Source organism: Mandrillus leucophaeus, unplaced genomic scaffold (genome assembly GCF_000951045.1).
Source record: "Mandrillus leucophaeus isolate KB7577 unplaced genomic scaffold, Mleu.le_1.0 Scaffold73, whole genome shotgun sequence".
NCBI classification, from domain to species: Eukaryota; Metazoa; Chordata; class Mammalia; order Primates; family Cercopithecidae; genus Mandrillus; species Mandrillus leucophaeus.
The window spans coordinates 6,083,741-6,088,711 of record NW_012107919.1 but is presented as its reverse complement, the minus strand read 5'-3'; positions in this window follow the sequence as shown (position 1 = coordinate 6,088,711).

The window sequence follows — 4,971 nt, the reverse complement described above, 5'->3', positions numbered from 1 at the left end:
ATACCCAAAGGATTATAAATCATGCTGCTATAAAGACACATGCACACGTATGTTTATTGCAGCACTATTCACAATAGCAAAGACTTGGAACCATCCCAAATGTCCATCAATGACAGACTGGATTAAGAAAATGTGGCACATATACACCATGGAATACCATGCAGCCTTAAAAAAGGATGAGTTCGTGTCCTTTGTAGGGACATGGAAGCAGCTGGAAACCATCATTCTTAGCAAAATATCGCAAGAACAGAAAACCAAACACCGCATATTCTCACTCATAGGTGGGAACTGAACAATGAGATCACTTGGATACAGGAAGGGGAACATCACACACTTGGGCCTGTTGTGGGGTGCGGGGAACAAGGAGGGATAGTATTAGGAGATATACCTAATGCAAATGATGAGTTAATGGTTGCAGCACACCAACATGGCACATGTATACATATGTAACAAACCTGCACTTTGTGCACATGTACCCTAGAACATAAAGTATAAGAAAAAAAAGAAAAGAAAAAGAACTGTCTAACCCAGCTCATTTGACAGCCTATTGATCAGTGAGTTAAACAAAACTCTAATTCAATGATAGCAGCATCCTCTGCCCTTTCCAAAAGTGCAGGACAGGATAATAGTATCTCATGGTCAAGAAATGTATTAAATATGTGGAAAAATAAAACGTAAAAGAGAATGAGGGGAAACTTGGTGAAAATTAGCAAAACAATGCTCTGTTCTCCCTCTGCTGGCTTTTAGGCAGTATTGCTCTGCAAAGATCTGTCCAAAGGCCCAAACGAAATTTTTTCAAGGAATCTCAAAAATATCTATAATGTTTTAGTAATTTTTTCCAAAAATATTTAGAATACTCATGATGTTCATCTAAATAAGCTCCACCAAAGCTAGGGCATCCTGACCAAAGCTATCATTACCTTCTCTTCTTATCACAGATAATGACTAATACAGAAAAGATAGAACAAGTAGAATCTAATGGCTTGACCAATTTTCCAAAGGAGCAATTCAAAAGAAGTAATTGATATTAATATTATAAATATATAATATTTTCTAGTTTTCTAAGAATATGATTCTTGCAGATTGAGATGCAGCCTGATTGGGTAGGAAAAACACTGTATTTTTAGACAGACAACCTGGGTGTGAGTTTTGACTGTCCCTATTATGTACTGGTTATGTAACCTTTAAAAATTATCATTTATATGTTAGTTGTATAACATTACCATTTATGGAACTAAATTTCATCAACCTCTTAATTCCTTTTCTAGTTCTCTTTTTTTTTTTTTACTCCCAGTGCTGTTGAATTACTAATTTTTAAAATTAATTTCTGCATTTAATTCACACCATTTGGGTAATTCGAAGATGTAACCAAAATGGTTCCTGTAATCATCAGCTTCCTTCCTTGATGTTGCACCAAACACACTGTGGACACCCAGATAAATCCTAATTGATAAAATAATGATCATGATGGCAATAAAGAGCCCTGGGATTTTTATTTGAGCCAAATTCTTTCCTAGTTACATGGCTAGTATTTTGAGTAGCAGCTGTGAACAAATCTGTATTTCCTTCCCCTATGCCACCCCACAACAGTCTGAAATCTTTACTTCAAATGAGACAAATCAGAAGAACCACTGAAAAGTGCAGTTTCAATCTGTCCTTCTGTCCAGTCATTAGTTAAATCCCCTATATCACATTTCTTTAAATCGACTGACTCTTAAATATTGTTATAAGGAAGGAAAGGACAAGGTAGGTGTGAGGTTAGAGGATACTAATTCAAATGATGACTCCACTTCTTTGAAGTTTAATATCCATTTTTCAAGATTGAAATACACCATATCATAAATGAGATATGTGAGCTTATCATTCCAGTGTTTTCAGATATAATTGGAGGTCCATAAATAGTAGCAAGAATAATTACAGCCACCAGTTATTGAGAACTCACTATGTGCCAGGCACTATACCAAACTGTATATTTAAAAAGTTATACACAAACACACACACATACACAAACACATATTCATTTATTCCCCACAAAAACCCTATAAGGCAGATGCTACTTTCTCTGTTTTACAGATAAGAATTTGAAGCTTAGAGAATTAATGTAAATTCCACACACGTTATCCTACTAGTGGCTGAGCCAGGATTTGAACCAGGCAGTCTGATTCCAGAGCCCACTTAGAGTTTTGTTTCATGCCCCAAGGAGGATATTGAAGCTTTAGAAAGCAATTAGTTATGCATGCTCCAGAATAACTAAAATGAAAGCCAACAATAACAACTGAGAACTCCAAGTGGTTTACGAGTGTAAATTGGTGCTGGAAGGAATGTAAATAGATGCAACCACTTTGAAAACCTCTTCAGCAGTATCTACTCAAACTGAACACACACATTGCCTATAATCCAACAATTCCACTCCCTACTACATATCCAAATGAAAGTGTAAATGTATGTGAACCAAAAGACAGAATGTTCTAATGTTTCTTGCAGCATTATTTGTAGAAGCCCCAAACTGAATGAACCCAATGTCCATCAACAGTGAAACAGATAAAAGAAAATGTCAGTTTCATGTAATAGAAACACCACTCAACAACGGCAAATAATTAATTGCTACATACAACATCGATGAATTTCATGGACATAATATTGACCACAAGAGGCCAGACACAAAAGAATATATGTGGTACAATTCCAAAGCTCAAAGTCCAGAAACAACCAAAACCAATCTATGGTCAAAGAAGTTAGAATGGTGGTTACCTTTGGTAAAAGGTGCTCACAACTGGGAGACAGCGTATGAGAGACTTCTGGGAGCTCATAATTTCTTGACGTGGGTAGTGGTTACACAGATATAAAAATGTATCAAGCTATAGACTTAGAACTTGTGTACTTCTTTGCGGTATGTCAAAATTCAATAAAAAGCTTACACAAAGGAAATGAAACTATTGCTAAGAATTCATTCCCCTTCATTCCCTTTCAGAGGACATGCCATCTCATCCCAAACGTGGGATTCTTGCACACAAATGTTTCCTTTTTGCCTAATTCTTGGTTCCTTTGCACATTCCCAAGTACCTTTACTGAGAAGCTGTGAATTTCTCACAGGAAACTACCTCACTAGCTGATATCCTAAACTCTAGTTCCACTCTCTGACCACAACTGTTCATTGTTTCAATTTGATCACAGATTTCACCTCCTTGCCTTCAACTTTGATTTTGAAAGCTCCATTTCTCTTCATTCTCAACCAGCTTTCCCTCTTTTGTTCATTTGTTTATTTGAAGAGATTTGTCACTTCAACCATTCCACTTACTCAACTAATAGTGGTAGGCTCTTGGAATACTATAGTAAATTAAACTGACATTATGTCTTGTCTCATGATTCTCACCATCTAATGACTTCCATGACAAAACCCTAAACTCTCTTGTCCTTCTTATACATCTAACCATCAATCGCTCTCCCTTAATTCTGTTGTCTGCCTTCACTGGTCCTACACAAGGACACCTATACACTAGAAGAAAAACTGAAATTTTCACATCATTATTTTACGTCTCCGTGTATTCATGGTTTGTAACTTCATCTGGGTCCTAAATGCTGTTGTATGTCCCTAGTGAGATTTCTCTTTATTTTTCCTAACCTCTAATTGAAATTTAGCGTTTCATTTATAGTATTAGCAGCGCCTATTAGCACTGCTGCAGTACTAATAACTTTGTTTACAGTATCTATAACTTTGTCACCAATAGCAATCACATAACTTTTTTGTATCATATTATAGTTGTTACAGATATCTCAGGATACATTCATATTCATTACTACTTTGCAATTATGGTAGTTATTAGATTTGACACCAGGCCATGCTATTGTATGCATTAGCATAAGTACTGTAGAATTTTTTTAAAATATGTTTTTTGACACTCCTCCCATCAAGAGGTAGAGATTATGTTCCTTTCCTGTGAATCTGGGGCAACTTAATGACTCCCACATAACCAAGAGAATTCAGTGGAAGTGACGCTACATGTTTCCAGGGGCTAAGTCATAAAAGGCAAAGAGGCTTTCACCTTGCTTCCTGGAGCACAAACCCGGGGAGCTGAGACACCATGTGATAAATCCAACTACCCTCTGGCTGCCATGCTGTGAAGAAGACCAAACTAGCTTAAGCAAAGAGCCCATGTGGAGACAGGAAGAGAGAGAGAAAGACCGACCTGGCCCAGCTCCTACTGTTACTTTGATTGGTAGAAACAAATAAGAGCTTCTTACAAGGTCTGTCAATCTGCTCTGGCTTACGGGAAGACAAACTATTCCCAGCCCTGTGTAAGTACTAGAAACTGTTTGGCCCATTGCTTTTCCCCAGCCTCGTGGAGTTTCACCCTTCCATTGCACAGATAAGTACTCAGCCCCAAAGGGAAGTGCTCAATACAAAGGAACACTCTTATAGATGTCCAAGACTCTCCTGTGTGCCATGTCCTCCTCTCAGATACTCTGCCCATCAGCCTCTCCAAATTCCCATGTCTGTCGCCTCCATTTAGTGAAACCACGGGTTTTTGTTCAGGTTCCCCTCCCTGTTCTAGGCTCTGGACACTGCCTCCAGATAGTAAGCTGGGGTCATTATGGAACTTAATTCATTGTTTCTGTTCTCTCAGGGATCACAATCCTGCACTGCCTGTTGGGCTAATGTCTGAAAACAATTATTTCATATATACATACATATATGTCTATATTTATATATACAACCCTTCCCTAAATATGTATAAGTATACATACTTATGATTTATATGACTGTATATATGTGTGTATATATCTTATAAATATTATATATTTATAATATGCATTTTTATAGATTATTGTAATATAAAATATTATTTCTAAAAGTGCAAGTTTTTAGAAAATAATTTTTCTAAAAGTGCAAGTTTTTAGAAAATAATTTTTCTAAAAATGCTAATAATGCATTTTCACAGATTACTATAATATAAAAAATTATTTTCTAAA